The sequence below is a fragment of the Arachis hypogaea genome, chromosome 7, assembly GCF_003086295.3.
Source record: "Arachis hypogaea cultivar Tifrunner chromosome 7, arahy.Tifrunner.gnm2.J5K5, whole genome shotgun sequence".
In the NCBI taxonomy this organism is placed as follows: domain Eukaryota; kingdom Viridiplantae; phylum Streptophyta; class Magnoliopsida; order Fabales; family Fabaceae; genus Arachis; species Arachis hypogaea.
In genome coordinates, this window is record NC_092042.1 from 46800277 (window position 1) to 46822924 (window position 22648).

Here is a 22648-nt window from a genome sequence, read left to right on the forward strand (position 1 = left end):
GTGATTTGAGGTGAAGAGAAGTGTTAGTAAATAAATAATTAAATAGAAAGAGATGAGAGATGGAGAATTTCGAAAATAAATTTTGAAAAGGGGTTAATGTTTTTCGAAAATTAAGATAAGAAATAAAATTAAATTTAAAAATTAAAAATAATTAATTAATTAAAAAGAATTTTGAAAAAGGAGGAGATATTTTCGAAAATTAGAAAGAGAGAAAAGTAGTTAAGTTGTTTTGAAAAAGATAAGAAACAAACAAAAAGTTAGTTAGTTAATTGAAAAAGATTTTGAAAATCAATTTTGAAAAGATAAGAAGATAAGAAGTTAGAAAAGATATTTTAAAATCAAATTTTTGAAAAAGATAAAAAGATATGATATAAAAGATATGATAAGAAGATAAGATAGAAAAGATATGATTGAAAAGATTTAATTTTTAAAATAAAAATTAATTACTTTGACTAACAAGAAACTAAAAGATATGATTCTAGAATCTAAAGATTGAACCTTTCTTAACAAGAAAGTAACAAACTTCAAATTTTTGAATCAATTATATTAATTGTTAGTGAATTTTCGAAAATTATGAAATAAAGTTAAGAAAAAGAGATTTTGAAAAATAATTTTCAAAATTTTTGAAAAATAGTAAAAATGAAAAAAGATATGACTTATGAAAAAGATTTTGAAAAGATAAGATTTTTAAAATTGAAAATTTGACTTGACTTACAAGAAACAACTAATTTTAAAAATTTTTTAACTAACTCAACCCAAATTTTTGAAATTTATGAGAAAAATAAGGAAAAGATATTTTTTATTTTTTTGAATTTTTAATTATGAGAGAGAAAAACAACAAAAATGACTCACAACATAAAAATTATGAATCAAAACACATGATGCATGCAAGAACACTATGAATGTCAAGATGAACACCAAGAACACTTTGAAGATTGATGAGCGGATAATTTATACGCTTTTTGGCATTGTTTTTAGTATGTTTTTAGTATGTTCTAGTTAGTTTTTAGTATATTTTTATTAGTTTTTAGTTAAAATTCACTTTTCTGGACTTTACTATGAGTTTGTGTGTTTTTCTGTGATTTCAGGTATTTTCTGGCTGAAATTGAGGGACCTGAGCAAAAATCTGATTCAGAGACTAAAAAGGACTGCAGATGCTGTTGGATTCTGACCTCCCTGCACTCGAAGTGGATTTTCTGGAGCTACAGAAGCCCAATTGGCGCGCTCTCGACGGCGTTGGAAAGTAGCCATCCTGGGCTTTCCAGCAATATATGATAGTCAATACTTTGCCCAAGATTTGATGGCCCAAACCGGCGTTCCAAATCAGCTCAAGAATTCCCAGCGTTAAAAGCCGGAACTGGCACAAGAATGGGAGTTAAACGCCCAAACTGGCACAAAAGCTGGCGTTTAAGGCTTCAATGCTCAGCCCAAGCACACACCAAGTGGGCCCGGAAGTGGATTTTTCTGTCATTTACTCATTTCTGTAAACTTTAGGCTACTAGTTCTTTATAAATAAGACCTTTTGCTATTGTATTTTCATCTTGGTAGCTATCTTTACTCTTATGCTATCTTAGATCATTGGGAGGCTGGCCATTCGGCCATGCCTAGACCTTGTTCTTATGTATTTTCAACGGTGGAGTTTCTACACACCATAGATTAAGATGTGGAGCTCTGCTGTACCTCGAGTATTAATGTAATTACTATTGTTCTTCTATTCAATTCCACTTGTTCTTGTTCTAAGATATCTCTTGTTCTTCAAATTGATGAATGTGATGATCCGTGACACTCATCATCATTCTCACCTATGAACGTGTGCCTGACAACCACCTCCGTTCTACCTTAGATTGGGTGGATATCTCTTGGATTCTTTAACCGGAATCTTCGTGGTATAAGCTAGAATTGATGCCGGCATTCAAGAGAATCTAGAAGGTCTAAACCTTGTCTGTGGTATTCTGAGTAGGATTCAATGATTGAATGACTGTGACGAGCTTCAAACTCTTGAAGGCTGGGCATTAGTGACAGACGCAAAAGAATCACTGGATTCTATTCCAACCTGATTGAGAACCGACAGATGAATAGCCGTGCCGTGACAGGGTGCGTTGAACATTTTCACTGAGAGGATGGGAGGTAGCCACTGACAACGGTGAAACCCTTGCATACAGCTTGCCATGGAAAGGAGTAAGAAGGATTGGATGAAGACAGTAGGAAAGCAGAGAGACGGAAGGAACACAGCATCTCCATACGCTTATCTGAAATTCCCACCAATGAATTGCATAAGTATCTCTATCTTTATCTTTATGTTTTATTCATCATCCATAACTATTTGAGTTTGCCTGACTAAGATTTACAAGGTGACCATAGCTTGCTTCATACCAACAATCTCTGTGGGATCGACCCTTACTCGCGTAAGGTTTATTACTTGGACGACCTAGTACACTTGCTGGTTAGTTGTGCGAAGTTGTGTTTATGCCATGGTATTGAACACCAAGTTTTTGGATTCATTACCGGGGATTATTGGAGTTGTAGTGATCACAATTTCGTCCACCAAGTTTTTGGCGCCGTTGCCGGGGATTGTTGAGTTTGGACAACTGACGGTTCATCTTGTTGCTTAGATTAGGTATTTTTCAGAATTCTTAAGAATGAATTCTAGTGTTTCAAGGTGATGTTCTTATCATCACCAAAGCTGATTGATTTTCATCAATTTAGCTCTTGAATGCAATGTCTTGCTGAAGCTTGTTCAGCCATGTCTAATTTCTTTAGACTGAAGCTTTAGACTAACATTGCATGATTCCTGGAATTCTCATTAAGAATTTTGATACCTTTATTTTCTTTTTCCACTTAATTTTCGAAAAATCCAAAAAAAAATTTACAAAATCATAAAAACCAAAAATATTTTATGTTTCTTTTTGAGTCTAGTGTTTCATTTTAAGTTTGGTGTCAATTGCATGTTTCTGTTCTTTTTGCATTCATGCATGTGTCCTCATTAATCTTCAAGTTGTTCTTGATGGTTTCATTGCTCTGATTTTTTAAATTCTCTTGACTTGAGTGTTTATGTGTCTCATATGCATTCTCAACTTGTTAGTGTCAGTAGTATACAAACTGCTAAGTTTGGTGTCTTGCATGCATTGTTATTTGATTTTAGTTGCATTTTGATTATTCCTCATTATTAAAAATCCAAAAATATTTTTAATTTGTGTCTTTTCAAGTCAATAATACAGAGAATTGAAGATTCAGAACATACAGCAGAGGAATTATACAGAAAAAGCTGGGCGGTCAAAACGCCCAGTGAGGAAGGCAAACTGGCGTTTAAACGCCAGCCAGGGTGCCTGGCTGGGCGTTTAACGCCCAAAAGGGTAGTAGTTTGGGCGTTAAACGCCAGAATGTGCACCATTCTGGGCGTTTAACGCCAGGATGGCACAAGAGGGAAGATTCTGTTTTTAATGCCAATTTTTTTCAGGTTTTCAAAATTTTTCAAAATCAAATCTTTTTCAAATCAAATCTTTTCAATCAAATCTTTTTCAAAATCAATTTCTTTTCATACTTGCTATCAATTAATGATTTGATTCAACATTTCAAGTATGTTGCCTTTTCTATTGAGAAAGGTTTAATGTCTGAATCATATCTTTTCTTGTTAGCCAAGTCATTAATTTTGAAAACCAAATCTTTTTAATTTGTTTTCAAATCATATCTTTTTAAAACTATGTCTTTTCAATCATATCTTTTTAATCACATCTTTTTCAAAAATAGTTTTCAATCATATCTTTTTTTATTTTCTAATTTCAAAATCTTTTTCAAAAATCACTTAATTTGTTTTCCACTCTTATTTTCAAAAATCAATTAGTGTTTTTCAAAATGTTTTCAAAATCTTTTACTTAATTTTCGAAAATTTCTTCCCCTCTTCTTACATCCTTCTATTTATGGACTAACATTATTCCTTAATGCACAATTCGAACTCCATCTTCTTTGATAAGTTCAAATTTTCTACTTCTGCCTTCTATTTTTCTTTTCCTCTGACACCTCAAGGAATCTCTATACTGTGACATAGAGGATTCCATATTTTCTTGTTTTCTTCTCTTTCATATGAGAAGGAGCAAAGACAAAAGCATTCTTGTTGAGGCTGACCCTGAACCTGAAAGGACCTTGAAGCGAAAACTAAGAGAAGCTAAGGCACAACTCTCTGTAGAGGACCTAACAGAAATCTTCAAAGAAGAAGAACCCATGGCAGCTGAAAACAACAACAATGCCAACAATGCAAGGAAGGTGCTGGGTGACTTTACTGCACCTACTCCCGACTTCTATGGGAGAAGCATCTCTATCCCTGCCATTGGAGCAAACAACTTTGAGCTTAAGCCTCAATTAGTTTCTCTAATGCAACAGAATTGCAAGTTTCATGGACTTCCATTGGAAGATCCTCATCAGTTTTTAGCTGAATTCTTGCAAATCTGTGACACTGTCAAGACTAATGGGGTTGACCCTGAGGTCTACAGACTTATGCTATTCCCTTTTGCTGTAAGAGACAGAGCTAGGATATGGTTGGACTCACAACCTAAAGAAAGCCTGAACTCTTGGGAAAAGCTAGTCAATGCCTTCTTGGCAAAGTTCTTTCCACCTCAAAAATTGAGTAAGCTTAGAGTGGAAGTCCAAACCTTCAGACAGAAGGAAGGAGAATCCCTCTATGAAGCTTCGGAAAGATACAAACAATTAATCAGAAAGTGTCCCTCTGATATGCTTTCTGAATGGAGCATCATAGGTATTTTCTATGATGGTCTGTCTGAACTATCCAAGATGTCTTTGGATAGCTCTGCTGGAGGATCTCTTCATCTGAAGAAGACGCCTACAGAAGCTCAAGAACTAATTGAAATGGTTGCAAATAACCAATTCATGTACACTTCTGAAAGGAATCCTGTGAACAATGGGACTAATCAGAAGAAAGGAGTTCTTGAGATTGACACTCTGAATGCCATATTGGCTCAGAACAAGATATTGACTCAGCAAGTCAATTTGATTTCTCAAAGTCTGTCTGGAATGCAAAATGCACCAGGTAGTACTAAGGAGGCTTCATCTGAAGAAGAAGCTTATGATCCTGAGAACCCTTCAATGGAAGAGGTGAATTACATGGGAGAACCCTATGGAAACACCTATAATCCTTCATGGATAAATCATCCAAATCTCTCATGGAAGGATCAACAGAGACCTCGGTTTCAACAATAATAATGGTGGAAGAAACAGGTTTAGCAATGGCAAGCCTTTTCCATCATCTTCTCAGCAACAGACAGAGAGTTCTAAGCAGAACACCTCTGACTTAGCAACCATGGTCTCTGATCTAATCAAAACCACTCAAAGTTTCATGACTGAAACAAGGTCCTCCATTAAAAATTTGGAGGCACAAGTGGGTCAGCTGAGTAAGAAAATTACTGAACTCCCTCCTAGTACTCTTCCAAGCAATACAGAAGAAAATCCAAAAGAAGAGTGCAAGGCCATCAACATGGCCGAATTTGGAGGGGAGGGAGAGGCAGTGAACGCCACTGAGGAAGACCTCCATGGACGTGCACTGGCCTCCCCAATGAGGAACCATGGGAATCTAAGGCTCACACTGAGGCCATAGAGATCCCATTGGATTTACTTCTGCTATTCATGAGCTCTGATGAGTATTCTTCCTCTGAAGAGGATGAGTATGTCACTGAAGATCGAGTTGCTAAATACCTTGGAGCAATCATGAAGTTAAATGACAAGTTATTTGGAAATGAGACTTGGGAGGATGAACCCCCTCTGCTCACCAAAGAACTAGATGACTTGTTTAGGCAGAAATTACCTCAAAAGAGACAGGATCCTGGGAAGTTTTCAATACCTTGTACCATAGGCACAATGACCTTCAAAAAGGCCTTGTGTGACCTAGGGTCAAGTGTAAACCTCATGCCTCTCTCTGTAATGGAGAAGCTAGGGATCTTTGAGGTGCAAGCTACAAAAATCTCACTAGAGATGGCAGACAATTCAAGAAAACAAGCTTATGGACTTGTAGAGGATGTTCTGGTAAAAGTTGAAGACCATTACATCCCTACTGATTTCATAGTCCTAGAGACTGGGAAGTGCATGGATGAATCCATCATCCTTGGCAGACCCTTCCTAGCCACAGCAAAGGCTGTGATTGATGTTGATAGAGGAGAATTGATCATTCAAGTGAATGAAGAATCCTTTGTGTTTGAGGCTCAAGGATATCCCTCTGTCATCATGGAGAGGAAGCATGAAGAGCTTCTCTCAAAACAGAGCCAACAGAGCCCCCACAGTCAAACTCTAAGTTTGGTGTTGGGAGGCCACAACCAAATTCTAAGTTTGGTGTTGAACCCCCACATTCAAACTCTAAGTTTGGTGTTGGGAGGTTCCAACATTGCTCTGGACATCCCTGAGGCTCCATGAGAGCCCTCTGTCAAGCTACTGACATTAAAGAAGCGCTTGTTGGGAGGCAACCCAATGTTATATTTTATCTATTTTCCTTTGTTATTTTATGTTTTCTATAGGTTGATGATCATGAGAAGTCACAAAATCAATTGAAAAAGCAAAAATAGAAAGAAAAACAGCACACCCTGGAGAAAGAACCTGCTGGCGTTTAAACGCCAGTAAGGCTAGCAGATGGGCGTTTAACGCCCAGTTTAGCACCATTTTGGGCGTTTAACGCCAGAAATGGGCACCAGCCCGGTGTTTAACGCCAGAATTGGCACAAAGGGCATTTTTTGCTCGCCACTTGGTGCAGGGATGACTTTTCCTTGACACCTCAGGATCTGTGGACCCCACAGGATCCCCACCTACCCCACCACTCTCTCTCTTCTTCACCCATTCACCAATCACCTCAACACCTCTTCCCCAAAAAACCCTTCACCTATCAAATCCCATCTTTCTCTTCACCACTCACATCCATCCTTCATAAAACCCCACCTACCTCACCATTCAAATTCAAAACACTTTCCCTCCCAAACCCACCCTCCCATAACCGAAACCTAACCCTCCCCCACCCCTATATAAACCCATCTTCACTCCTTCATTTTCACACAACCTAAACACTACTTCTCCCCCTTTGGCCGAACCACAAAGCCATTTCCATCTCCTTCATTTCTTCTTCTTCTACTCTCTTCTTTTCTCTTTTGCTCGAGGACGAGCAAACCTTTTAAGTTTGGTGTGGTAAAAGCATTGCTTTTTGTTTTTCCATAACCATTTATGGCATCCAAGGCCGGAGAAACCTCTAGAAAGAGGAAAGGGAAGGCAAAAGCTTTCACCTCCGAGTCATGGGAGATGGAGAGATTCATCTCAAGGGTGCATCAAGACCACTTCTATGAAGTTGTGGCCTTGAAGAAGGTGATCCCCGAGGTCCCTTTCAAACTCAAAAAGAGTGAATATCCGGAGATCCGACATGAGATCCGAAGAAGAGGTTGGGAAGTTCTTACCAACCCCATTCAACAAGTCAGAATCTTAATGGTTCAAGAGTTCTATGCCAATGCATGGATCACCAAGAACCATGATCAAAGTGTGAACCCGAACCCAAAGAATTGGCTTACTATGGTTCGGGGGAAATACTTGGATTTTAGTCCGGAAAATGTAAGGTTGGCATTCAACTTGCCCATGATGCAAGGAGATGAACATCCTTACACTAGAAGGGTCAACTTTGATCAAAGGTTGGACCAAGTCCTCACAGTCATTTGTGAAGAGGGCGCCCAATGGAAGAGAGATTCAAGAGGGAAGCCGGTTCAACTGAGAAGGCACGACCTCAAGCCTGTGGCTAGGGGATGGTTGGAGTTTATCCAACGCTCAATCATTCCCACTAGCAACCGGTCCGAAGTTACCATAGACCGGGCTATCATGATTCATAGCATCATGATTGGAGAAGAAATAGAAGTTCATGAGGTTATATCCCAAGAACTTTATAAGGTGGCGGACAAGTCCTCTACCTTGGCAAGGTTAGCCTTTCCTCATCTCATTTGTCACCTCTGTTATTCAGTTGGAGTTGACATAGAGGGAGACATCCCCATTGATGAGGACAAGCACATTACTAAGAAGAGGATGGAGCAAACAAGAGACCCCTCTCATCATCAAATCCCTGAGATGCCTCAAGGGATGCACTTTCCTCCACAAAACTATTGGGAGCAACTAAACACCTCCCTAGGAGAATTGAGTTCCAACATGGGACAACTAAGGGTGGAGCACCAAGAACATTCAATCCTCCTCCATGAAATTAGAGAAGATCAAAGAATCATGAGAGAGGAGCAACAAAGACAAGGAAGAGACATTGAGGAGCTCAAGCACTCCATAGGATCTTCAAGAGGAAGAACAAGCCGCCATCACTAAGGTGGACCCGTTCTTTAATTTCCTTGTTCTTTATTTTCCTGTTTTTCGAAAATTATGCTTATGTTTATCTATGTTTGTGTCTTGTGATCATTAGTGTCTTAGTGTCTATGCCTTAAAGTTATGAATGTCCTATGAATCCATCACCTTTCTTGATTGAAAAATGTTCTTAATTGAAAAAGAGAAGAATTGCATGAATTTTGAATTTTATAACAGTTTAATTATTTTGATGTGGTGGCAATACTTTTGTTTTCTGAATGTATGCTTAAACAGTGCATATGTCTTTTGAATTTGTGGTTCATGAATGTTGGCTCTTGAAAGAATGATGAAAAAGGAGACATGTTACTGAGGATCTGAAAAATCATAAAAATGATTCTTGAAGCAAGAAAAAGCAGTGAATACAAAAAAAAAAGAAAGAGAGAAGAAGAAAAACGAAAAAAAAGGGAAGAAAAGAAAATAAAAAGAAAAAAAAGAGAAAAGAAAAAAAATAAAGGTTTGATCCAAGGCAAAAAGGAGTGTGCTTAAGAACCCTGGACACCTCTAATTGGGGACTCTAGCAAAGCTGAGTCACAATCTGAAAAGGTTCACCCAATTATGTGTCAGTGGCATGTATGTATCCGGTGGTAATACTGGAAGACAGAGTGCTTTGGGCCACGGCCAAGACTCAATAAGTAGCTGTGTTCAAGAATCATCATACTCAACTAGGAGAATCAATAACACTATCTGGATTCTGAGTTCCTAAAGAAGCCAATCATTCTGAATTTCAAAGGATAGAGTGAGATGCCAAAACTGTTCAGAGGCAAAAAGCTAAAAGCCCCGCTCATCTAATTAATACTGATCTTCATAGATGTTTTTGGAATTCATTGTATATTCTCTTCTTTTTATCTTATTTGATTCTCAGTTGCTTGAGGACAAGCAACAATTTAAGTTTGGTGTTGTGATGAGCGGATAATTTATACGCTTTTTGGCATTGTTTTTAGTATGTTTTTAGTATGTTCTAGTTAGTTTTTAGTATATTTTTATTAGTTTTTAGTTAAAATTCACTTTTCTGGACTTTACTATGAGTTTGTGTGTTTTTCTATGATTTCAGGTATTTTCTGGCTGAAATTGAGGGACCTGAGCAAAAATCTGATTCAGAGACTAAAAAGGACTGCAGATGCTGTTGGATTCTGACCTCCCTGCACTCGAAGTGGATTTTCTGGAGCTACAGAAGCCCAATTGGCGCGCTCTCAACGGCGTTGGAAAGTCGACATCCTGGGCTTTCCAGCAATATATAATAGTCAATACTTTGCCCGAGATTTGATGGCCCAAACCGGCGTTCCAAATCAGCTCAAGAATTCCCAGCGTTAAACGCTGGAACTGGCACAAGAATGGGAGTTAAACGCCCAAACTGGCACAAAAGCTGGCGTTTAACTCCAAGAAGAGTCTCTACACGAAATGCTTCAATGCTCAGCCCAAGCACACACCAAGTGGGCCCGGAAGTGGATTTTTCTGTCATTTACTCATTTCTGTAAACCTTAGGCTACTAGTTCTTTATAAATAAGACCTTTTGCTATTGTATTTTCATCTTGGTAGCTATCTTTACTCTTATGCTATCTTAGATCATTGGGAGGCTGGCCATTCGGCCATGCCTAGACCTTGTTCTTATGTATTTTCAACGGTGGAGTTTCTACACACCATAGATTAAGATGTGGAGCTCTGCTGTACCTCGAGTATTAATGCAATTACTATTGTTCTTTTATTCAATTCCGCTTGTTCTTGTTCTAAGATATCACTTGTTCTTCAAATTGATGAATGTGATGATCCGTGACACTCATCATCATTCTCACCTATGAACGTGTGCCTGACAACCACCTCCGTTCTACCTTAGATTGGGTGGATATCTCTTGGATTCTTTAACCGGAATCTTCGTGGTATAAGCTAGAATTGATGGCGGCATTCAAGAGAATCCGGAAGGTCTAAACCTTGTCTGTGGTATTCTCAGTAGGATTCAATGATTGAATGACTGTGACGAGCTTCAAACTCCTGAAGGCTGGGCGTTAGTGATAGACGCAAAAGAATCACTGGATTCTATTCCAACCTGATTGAGAACCGACAGATGAATAGCCGTGCCGTGACAGGGTGCGTTGAACATTTTCACTGAGAGGATGGGAGGTAGCCACTGACAACGGTGAAACCCTTGCATACAGCTTGCCATGGAAAGGAGTAAGAAGGATTGGATGAAGACAGTAGGAAAGCAGAGAGACGGAAGGAACACAGCATCTCCATACGCTTATCTGAAATTCCCACCAATGAATTGCATAAGTATCTCTATCTTTATCTTTATGTTTTATTCATCATCCATAACTATTTGAGTTTGCCTGACTAAGATTTACAAGGTGACCATAGCTTGCTTCATACCAACAATCTCTGTGGGATCGACCCTTACTCGCGTAAGGTTTATTTCTTGGACGACCCAGTACACTTGCTGGTTAGTTGTGCGAAGTTGTGTTTATGCCATGGTATTTAACACCAAGTTTTTGGATTCATTACCGGGGATTATTGGAGTTGTAGTGATCACAATTTTGTCCACCAAAGATCATGATGAACATCAGAACATATTTTTGAAAAAATTTTGATGCAAAGAAAACATGCAAGACACCAAACTTAGAAATCTTTAATGCTTAGACACTATGAATGCAAAAATGTATATGAAAAACATCGTACAACACAAAACAAGAAAATTTAAAGATCAAACAAGAGGACTTTACCAAGAACAACTTGAAGATCATGAAGAACACTATGAATGCATGGATTTTTCGAAAAATTTTTAGAAAAATAAAAATATGCAATTGACACCAAACTTAAAAATTGACTCAAGACTCAAACAAGAAACATAGAATAATTTTTTATTTTTATGATTTTATGATTTTTTTGGAGTTTTGTATATATTTTTCGAAAACATACAGGAAAAAAAGGAATTAATGAATCCAAAGTCCTCAATCAAGATTCCAGGAATCATACCAGGTTAGTCTAAAGCTTGATGGCCAGCCAAGATTCAGCATACCATTTTGAAACTCTAGAATTTATTCTTAAAAACTCTGAAGGATTTTTCGAAAATAGAGGGAGAATTTTGAAAAATATTTTTCAAAACTTTTTGAAAAGAAAATAAAAAAAATTACCTAATCTGAGCAACAAGATGAACCGTCAGTTGTCCAAACTCGAACAATCCCCGGCTACGGCGCCAAAAACTTGATGCACGAAATTGTGATCATCAACAATGGCTCCAATAACTTGGTAGCGCTCTCAAATATGAATCACACTTAGTCACAACTCCGCACAACTAACCAGCAAGTGCACTGGGTCATCCAAGTAATACCTTACATGAGTAAGGGTCGATCCCACGAAGATTGTTGGTACGAAGCAAGCTATAGTCATCTTGTAAATCTCAGTTAGGCGGATAGTAAATGTTATGGAGTTTTCGAATAGTAAATAAAGCAGAAAATAAAGATAGCGTTACTCATGTAATTCAATGGTGGAAATTTCAGATAAGTGTATGGAGATGTTTGTCCCTGTTGGATCTCTGCTTTCCTACTGCCTTCCTTCAATCCTTCTTATTCCTTTCCATGGCAAGCTGTATGTAGGGCATCACCGTTGTCAATGGCTACATCCCATCCTCTCAGTGAAAAAGGTCCAAATGCTCTGTCACGGCACGGCTAATCATCTGTCGGTTCTCGATCATGTTGGAATAGAATCCCTTGATTCTTTTGCGTTTGTCATCACGCCCAACAATCGCGAGTTGGAATCTCATCACAGTCATTCAATCCCTGAATCCTACTCGGAATACCACAGACAAGGTTTAGACTTTCTGGATTCTCATGAATGCCGCCATCAATCTAGCTTATACCACGAAGATTCTGATTAAGGAATCCAAGAGATATGCGCCCGGTCTGAGGTAGAACGAAAGTGGTTATCAGTCACGCGTTCATAGGTGAGAATGATGATGAGTGTCACGGATCATCACATTCATCATGTTGAAGTGCAACGAATATCTTAGAACAGGAATAGCTGAATTGAATAGAAAATAGTAGTAATTGCATTAAAACTTGAGGTACAGCAGAGCTCCACACCCTTAATCTATGGTGTGTAGAAACTCCACCATTAAAAATACATAAGTGATGAAGGTCCAGGCATGGCCGAATGGCCAGCCCCCAAACGTGATCAAAAGATCAAAGAATACAATCAAAGACATCTAATACACTAGTAAAAAGTTCTATTTATACTAAACTAGCTACTAGGGTTTACAAAAGTAAGTAATTGATGCATAAATCCACTTCCGGGGCCCACTTGGTGTGTGCTTGGGCTGAGTTTGATCTTTACACGAGCTGAGGCTTAACTTGGAGTTGAACACCATGTTGTAACATGTTTTTGGCGTTCAACTTTGATTCATGACGTGTTTCTGGCGTTTGACTCCAGAATGCAGCATGGAACTGGCGTTGAACGCCAGTTTACGTCATCTAATCACGAATAAAGTATGGAGTATTATATAATGCTGGAAAGCTCTGGATGCCTACTTTTCAACGCCATTGAGAGCGCACCATTTGGAGTTCTGTAGCTCCAGAAAATCCATTTCGAGTACAAGGAGGTCAGAATCCAACAGCATCAGCAGTCCTTTGTCAGCCTTTTATCAGAGTTTTACTCAGATCCCTCAATTTCAGCCAGAAATTACCTGAAATCACAGAAAAACACACAAACTCATAGTAAAGTCTAAAAATGTGAATTTAGCATAAAAACTAATGAAAACATCCCTAAAAGTAGCTAGATTATACTAAAAACTATCTAAAAATAATGCTAAAAAGCGTATAAATTATCCGCTTATCAACATGCATCAAACTTGTTTGCAGCGTATATTCCTTGCTTATGAAATATATGCATGTCTTTGAATATATTGATGTTGATTTTTGTGATCATGAGTGTATGTGATTAGTAATTGATTAGAGTAACGGAATAATGGAATGAAAGAAGACTAAAAAGGAAAATGAGTAATTAATGTGTCTAACTACGAATTTTTCTTATCGAACGATGCAACCTCGTACGTATGAAACCCTGCTAGGAACCTCAAGTTCTCACCCCTTCCTTTCCTTTCCTCGCAAATGGAGACAGGAGTTCTGTTCTATGAGCTACCTGATACTTTTGTGTATGAGGATCCAGATCTGGAGAGTTATTTGATTTTAGGCGAGCCTCATTTTAAGTTGTACATACTGCACGACAGGCCATTCAAGCACCACCTACTTAGCTTGAATTTTGACCCTGACATGTCATATGAGTTCTCTTTGACTTGGTTATATCTAGGACGAACAATGCACCCTTTTTTTCACAATCACTTAATCAGGTAGTTCCTGAACCTGATCTGGATGACATGTATGTTCTTGAGCCTCCACCCATTTTGGATGTTCCACTGGAGCCAGAGCCTCCAATACACCTGATGCGTGAGAATCTTTCCTATTTTTTCCTAGTGAATTTGCATTTAATTTGTTGAGTTTAATCAAGAATTAATTATCTTTTAGCGACTATGGATGCTACTTTGAGTCGTGTGCAATTCTATTTATTTTAGGTAGCATTCGTTTGGATTTGATGGAGTTTTTGCAGAAAAAGAGAAGAAGGCGAATAATGCTATTAACCCTAACCTCTCTGCACTCAAACCTAAATATCGCGACCTACAGATGTCTAATGGACGTGATTTTAGTGGCGTTGGAAAGATAACTTCCAAAGCTTTTCAACAACATATAATAGTCTATACTTCTTCTCCACCAAGTCTGCCAAGGCTGCGCCTAACTTGAGAAATTTCAAGTTAGGCGCAAGGCACAACAATAACACACAACATTGGTCTAGATTCTTCAAGTTTAGGCACAGCTTTCCTCAAGTAAGGCGCAGCACTCAAGCACTCCATGCCACTCCTTGCTGCCCACCTCAAGTAAGGCGCAGCTCTCCTCAAGTTAGGCGCCAACCATGATTAAAAAGAAGTGGTCCCCCACACGTACAAGGCTCGCACGGATTATTTAATTAATTCTAATTTAAATTTTATTTTATTTTAAAATAGGAAAAGATATTATTTTAATTTAAAAAATAGATTATTTTAAATTAATGAGGATTATATATAAAGAGAAGAAACTTTTCTTCTGGGGATGATTCCACCTCATTCAAAATTTAGAGTTTACTAGAATCCTAGTTTTCACTCTTTTTCATGAGCAACAAAACCTCCACTGTTAAGGTTAGGAGTTCTGTCTATTGTATGGATTGATTCTGTTGCTTGTTTTTTCTATTTTAATTTATGTACTGATTTATATTTCAAGAATTGTTTTCTTTCGTTATTTTATGAAATTGGGTGGAACGGAAGTATGACCCTCTTTCTAATTGAGTTCTTGTATAACTTGGAAAAGCTCTTTACTTGAACAACAACTTGAAAACATATTCTCCTAAATTTCTAATTATCTATATTTAACGGGATACGTGACATATAATCCTCTTATATTTGGGTAATTAGGATTTCTTTGGCATATAACTAGAATTGAATTTCACCCTCTAATTGGAATTAATTGACCAAGGAATTGGCGGTTGATGAATTTTAGAGGAGACTAAAAAGGTCTTAGGAATTAGGGTTTAGTCATATATAGTTTGCCAGGAATTAAATCTTGCATGATTAAAATAAATTAATAAGAAAAGTCAAACAACTTTGAAGCTTTAACTGCTTTCTCCATATTTTATTCCCAACTTATTTATTGCATGTCTTCTGATATTCTGAGTTTCCTGTTTAATGCTTTTTTGAACTCTCAAACACCATTTTTTGTTTGTCTAACTAAGTAAATCACTTAACCATTGTTGCTTAGTCTATCAATCCTCGTGGGATCGACCCTCATTCACTTGAGGTACTACTTGGTATGATCCGGTGCACTTGACGGTTAGTTTGTGGTTGTAAATTTCGCACCAACACCCTGTGGATCAGTTGCTCACCCAGTATAGACCATTAGGTGAAGCTCTTGCACTGATATATGCTAATAGACCCATTATTGAGAATGAGAATGTTAATAGTTCAACGGAGGTTCAAGAGGAGGAAGAGGATTCAGAGGAAGATCTGAATTAGGAGGCGTAGTTCTCAAACGAGGAGGAGCAACACCCTGATGGGGACCAAAGGAAGGAACGCTAGTTGGCTTACCCAATGGTGCTATTTGATCAGGCAGAGCAGGACAAGTCATGTAACGACCCAACTTCCAGTACGTCATGATCGTACTAAAAGTAAGGCGTCATTAACCTGTTTTCTTTATTAACTATTTAATATTGAGCCTTTAGTTCGATATCGCGTTTCAGTTTTTAATAAAAAATCAGAAAATTTTGTTTTTGTTTATTAAAATCATGTCAAAGATCAACAAGCAATAATAATCACATAGTTATTAATAATAATAAATATTATACAAAAAAATTCAAATGAAACTCAGGTACAACTCCTATCCCTCTGTAAAAACTAAAGTAACAAGGGCGAGGGAACTCTATGAAAATAACTTAACTCATAAATATAGTCCAACAATTGTCCGTAGCTTCAAACTAAGTCTTCGAACCTGTGTCACTGAAAGAGTGGAAGATTTTGGGGTGAGAACAAACCACACGTTCTCAGTAGGAAATGGTAATACTGTAAAAGTAATGGTTAACATGCAAATAATTTACTTAATAAGACCATTTTTGTCAAACACTTGCAAATACTTTTTAATCTTATTTTAGATAGTTAATTACTTTCTTTAAATTTCTAAAGCCAAAATAGATCTCAACCACAAAACTTGTCATATTAAATATCTCTCAGCCACAAAATTCATTCTCAGCCACAAGAACAGTTATTCATCATCTCAATACATTCACAAACTACTAGCACAAGTAAGGGACTCAATTCAACACACAAACAGGTCACAATAAGACAAACAACACAATCACAGAGAGCCAATACAAGCAAACACAACCAAATGCAAATGCGCAAACATTATGATGCATGTCTGTCCTAAGTAGACCATGAGCTCAAGTGTCGGTTTACACCCTGCAACCCGACATTACCTAGGAACAAGTCCCAGATATGGTTTCCCTTTGTGTTCTTAATGCATACATGTCGGTGGTAAGAATACCACTCCTTCGTGACTACCAGCAGTCGGCGCAAAGCTCGACCCCATAATATACGCACAAGGGGAAACAATGATCCTCAGTTCGTGGGTGTCCCTGGGATCAACACACAAACAAAACAGAGATCCTCAGTTAGTGGGTTTCCCCGAGATCAACATACAACAAAACAGAGATCCTCAGTTCGTGGGTTTCCCCGAGATCAATACACAACAAAATAGAGATCCTCAGTTCATGGGTTACACCCGAGATCAATACACAGCAAACAACGATCCTCAGTTCTTGGGTTATACCCGAGATCAACATACAACATTTCGTGGGTTATTCCCGTAATCAATGATTATCAGTTCGTGGGTTTTCCCGCATATAAAACAAATAACAATTTACAGGTTTCCCCAAGATCAATGATCATTCAGTTCGTGGAAACTTTCCAAATTTAACCAATTATCAGTTTCACACTCTTGTTCAGTAACTCTTTCTCAAGTTCGCTAAATTCCCAAAGACTCAAAAATCATTTTTCTCTTTACTATTCCAACTCAAATGTTATAAATTCACCAATCTCTTAAAAGGTAATCCTTTATTTCAAGCCCAAACCATAACTCTTTTCATCTTCAAATCAACTTTATAACAAAATCCTTTTTCTTAAATAAATCAAAATCGAAATATAATTTATTCTGTTCTTAATAAATCAAATAACACAGTTTCCCAAATCCAAAAATTTTCAAACAAAACCTCAATTTTATAAAAATTTCAGCAGCACCTCCCCTAAAACTCAGACTTAGCCACCCTTACGAGTTCCTTCTTTCTCAACAATTCATCTACCTTTTCTCAACAAGTATCAAATAAAAGGTTCTCAAACAATCAAAAAATCCACAATTCGCAATTCCCACATAATCCATCAATCCAACTTCAAACTCATCAATTCATAAATTATGTTAACCAAAAGACTAATAGTTCCTCATTCCCAAATATTCAAACACATTATCACCCAACTGATGAGCGGATATTTTATACGCTTTTTGGGGGTAATTTCATGTAGATTTTAGCATGTTTTTATTAGTTTTTAATAAAATTTTATTAGTTTTTAAGCAAAAATCATATTTCTAGACTTTACTATGAGTTTGTGTGTTTTTCTATGATTTTAGGTATTTTCTGGCTTAAATTGAGGGAGCTGAGCAAAAATCTGATTTAGGCTGAAAAAGGACTGCTGATGATGTTGGATTCTGACCTCCCTGCACTCGGAATGAATTTTTTGGAGCTACAGAAGTATAATTGGCGCACTCTCAATTGGATTGGAAAGTAAACATCCAGGGCTTTCCAGCAATATATAATAGTCCATATTTTGCGCGAAGATAGATGACGTAAACTGGCGTTTAACGCCAGTTCCATGTTGCAGTCTGGCGTCCAGCGCCAAAAACACATCACGAACCAGAGTTGAACGCCAGAAACACGTTACAACTTGGCGTTCAACTCCAAAAATAGTCCAGGCACGTGAGAAGCTTAAGTCTCAGCGCAGCACACACCAAGTGGGCCCCAGAAGTGGATTTCTGCACTATCCATCTTAGTTTACTCATTCTCTGTAAACCTAGGTTACTAGTTTAGTATTTAAACAACTTTTAGAGACTTATTTTGTATCTCATGAAATTTTTAGATCTGAATTTTATACTCTTTGATGGCATGAGTCTCTAAACCCCATTGTTGGGAGTGAAGAGCTCTGCAGCGTCTCGATGAATTAATGCAATTATTTCTGTTTCTCATTCAAATATGCTTGTTCCTATCTAAGATGTTCATTCGCGCTTCACTATGAAGGAGGTGATGATCCGTGACATTCATCACCTTCCTCACCCCATGAACGTATGCCTGACAACCACTTCCATTCTACATCAAATTGAATGAGTATCTCTTAGATTCCTTAATCAGAATCTTCGTGGTATAAGCTGGAATTGATGGCGGCATTCATGAGAATCCGGAAAGTCTAAACCTTGTCTGTGGTATTCCGAGTAGGATTCTGGGATTGGATGACTGTGACGAGCTTCAAACTCGCGAGTGTTGGGCGTGATGACAAACGTAAAAGAATCAATGGATTCTATTCCGACATGATCGAGAACCAACAGCTGATTAGCCGTGCTGTGACAGAGCATTTGGACCGTTTTCACTGAGAGGATAGAAAGTAGCCTTTGACAACGGTGACACCCTACATATAGCTTGCCATGGAAGGAGCCTTGCAAATTTTGAAAGTAAGAAAGCAGTATGTTGCAGAGATTCAAAGGACAAAGCATCTCCAAAACTCCAACATATTCTCCATTATTAAGTAACAATTATTTATTTTATGCTCTTTTATTTTTCGTAATTCAAACTGATAATTATAATTGATATCCTGACTAAGAATAATAAAATAATCATAGCTTGCTTCAAGCCAACAATCTCCGTGGGATTCGACCCTTACTCACGTAAGGTATTACTTGGACGACCCAGTGCACTTGCTGGTTAGTTGTGCGAAGTTGTAAGAAATCTTGATTTTGATATTGGCATTACAATTTCGTGCACCAAGTTTTTGGCGCCGTTGCCGGGGATTGTTCGAGTATGGACAACTGACGCCTCATCTTGTTGCTCAGATTGGGTAATTTTATTTTATTTTATTTTGTTTTATTGTTCTTAATTTTCGAAAAAAAAAATATATTACTTATCATGTTCTTCAAAATTTTTAAGAATGAATTCTAGAGTTTCATGAAGCATGTTGAAGCCTGGCTGGCTGTAAAGCCATGTCTAAATTCTTTTGGACTGAGGCTTTAAAACCATCTTCATAGAGGCAAGTTAATTGGAATATTAGTTGTATGCTAAAGCTTGGCTGGCTATTGGCCATGTCTAGTGTTTTGGACCGGAGCTTTCACATAAAGCTTGGCTGGCTATTAAGCCATGTCTAATTCTTGGACCGGAGCTTTAGACAAACATTGTATGATTCCTGGAATTCATATTAAAAATTTAGAATTTTTTATTTTATTTTTCCTATATGTTTTCAAAAAAATATAAAAATAAAATACAAAAAAATTAGAAAATCATAAAAATAAAAAATATTTTATGTTTCTTGTTAGAGTCTTGTGTCAAGTTTTAAGTTTGGTGTCAATTGCATATTCATCATGCATTTTTTGAAAATTGCATTCATCATGATCTTCAAGTTGTTCTTGATGAACTTTCTTATTTGATATTCATATTTTCTTGTTTTGTGTTGTATGGTGTTTTTCATGTGCATTTTTGCATTCATAGTGTCTAAACATGAAAGATTTCTAAGTTTGGTGTCTTGCATGTTTTCTTTACATTGAAAATTTTTCAAAAATATGTTCTTGATATTCATCATGATCTTCAAAGTGTTCGTGGTGTTCATCTTGACATTCATAGTGTTCTTTCATGCATCATGTGTTTTGATCCAAAATTTTCATGCATTGAGTATTTTTAGTGTTTTTCTCTCTTATCATAAAAAATTCAAAAATTAAAAAAATATCTTATCTTTTTAAATCTTCTCTTTTTAAAATATTTTTCAAAAATCATATCTTTTCCATTTTTTTATCATATTCCAAAATTTCAAAAATCTTTTTCAAAATCTTTTTCTTATCTCTACATCATATTTTCGAAAATATCATCAACAATTAATGTTTTGATTCAAAAATTTCAAGTTTGTTACTTTCTTGTTAAGAAAGATTCAAACTTTAAGTTCTAGAATCATATCTTGTGATTTCTTGTGAGTCAAGTCATTAATTGTGATTTTAAAATTCAAATCTTTTTCAAAACTAATTTCAATCATATCTTTTTAAAACCATATCTTTTAAAATCATATCTTTTCAAAAATATCTTTTCAATTTTATCTTTTCAAAATCATATCTTTTTAATGATATCTTTTCATATCATATCTTTTTCAAACTTTAATTTCAAAAATCTTTTCTAACTTCTTATCTTTTCAAAATTAATTTTCAAATCTTTTTCAACTAACTAATTGATTTATTTGTTTGTTTTATCTTTTATCTTTTTCAAAATCACCTAACTAATTTTCTCTCTCTAATTTTTGAAAAGTACTTTCCTCTTTTTCAAAATTCTTCTAATTAACTAATTATTTCAAATTTTAATTTTAATTTTATTTCATTTTAATTTTCGAAAATTACTATCCCTTTTTCAAAATTTATTTTTCGAATATCTATCCCTCTCACCTCTTTCTATTTATTTTATTTATTTATTAATACTTCTCTTCATCCTAAAATTTGAGTTCGAATTTTCCTCTTCTCCTTCCTATTCTTCTTCTTTTCTACTCACATAAAGGAACCTCTATATCTGGACAAAGAGGATCCCTATTATTATTTTCTGTTCCCTTCTTTTTCATATGAGCAAGAGCAAGGACAAGAACATTCTTATTGAAGCAGATCCTGAACCTGAAAGGACTCTGAAGAGGAAGTCAAGAGAAACTAAAATTCAATAATTCAGAGAAAACTTTACAGAAATTTTTGAAAAAGAAGAGGAAATGGCAGCCAAAAATAATAACAATGCAAGGAGGATGCTTGGTGATTATACTACACCTAAGGCCAAAGAAACCTAAAAAAAAAAAGAAAAAAAAGAGAAAAGGGAAGACAAAAAGCTTCCACCTCCAAGTCATGGGAGATGGAGAGATTCATCTCAAGGGTCCATAGCTCAGTAGAAGAGCATTTGACTGCACATCAAGAGAACATGAGGAATTCCCTCATCAAGAAATCCCTGAGATACCTCAGGGGATACATTTTCCTCCACATAATTATTAGGAGCACCAAAATCACTAGGGAGGAGCAACAAAGACAAGGAAGAGACATAGAAGAGCTCTAGGACATCAATGATCCTTCAAGAAGGCGCCACCCTCACTAAGGTGGACTCATTCCTTGTTCTTAAATTTTTTTCTGCTTTTCGTTTTTTATGTTATATGTTTATCTATGTTTGTGTCTTTATTACATGATCATTAGTAGTTAGTAACTATGTCTTAAGGCTATGAATAATTCCATGAATCCTTCACCTATCTTAAATGAAAAATGTTTCTAATTCAAAAGAACAAGAAGTACATGAGTTTCAAAATTATCCTTGAATTTAGTTTAATTATATTGATGTGGTGACAATACTTTTTGTTTTTTGAATGAATGCTTGAATAGTGCATATTTTTTATCTTGTTGTGTATGAATGTTAAAATTGTTGGCTCTTGAAAGAATGATGAACAAAGAGAAATGTTATTGACAATCTGAAAAATCATGAGATTGATTCTTGAAGCAAGAAAAAGCAGTGAAAAAGCAAAAGCTTGAAAAAAAAGAAGAGTGGCGAAAAAAAATATAAAGGAAAAGAAAAGCAAGCAGAAAAAGCCAATAGCCCTTAAAACCAAAAGGCAAGGGTAAAAAGGATCCAAGGCTTTGAGCATCAATGGATAGGAGGGCCCAAGGAAATAAAATCCAGGCCTAAGCGGCTAATTCAAGTTGTCCCTAACCATGTGCTTGTGGCATGCAGGTCCAAGTGAAAAGCTTGAGACTGAGTGGTTCAAGTCGTGATCCAAAGCAAAAAGAGTGTGCTTTAAGAACTCTGGACACCTCTAACTGGGGACTGGTGCACGAAATTGTGATCATCAATGGCGCCATCAACATGGTACGCTCAATTGCAATCTCAACTCTTTATCACAACTTCACACAACTAACCAGCAAGTGCACTGGGTCGTCCAAGTAATAAACCTTACGCGAGTAAGGGTCGATCCCACGGAGATTGTTGGTATGAAGCAAGCTATGGTCATCTTGTAAATCTCAGTCAGGCGGATTCAAATGGTTATGGAGGATAGATAATTAAAAGATGAATAAAACATAAAATAATGATAGAGATACTTATGTAATTCATTGGTGAGAATTTCAGATAAGCGTATGGAGATGCCTTGTCCCTTCCGTCTCTCTGCTTTCCTATTGTCTTCATCCAATCCTTCTTATTCCTTTCCATGGCAAACTGTATGTTGGGCATCACCGTTGTCAATGGCTACAGTCCCGTCCTCTCAGTGAAAATGTTCAACGCGCTCTGTCACAGCACGGCTATTCATCTGTCGGTTCTCGATCATGTCGGAATAGAATCCAGTGATTCTTTTGCGTCTGTCACTAACGCCCCACAATCGCGAGTTTGAAGCTCGTCACAGTCATTCAATCCT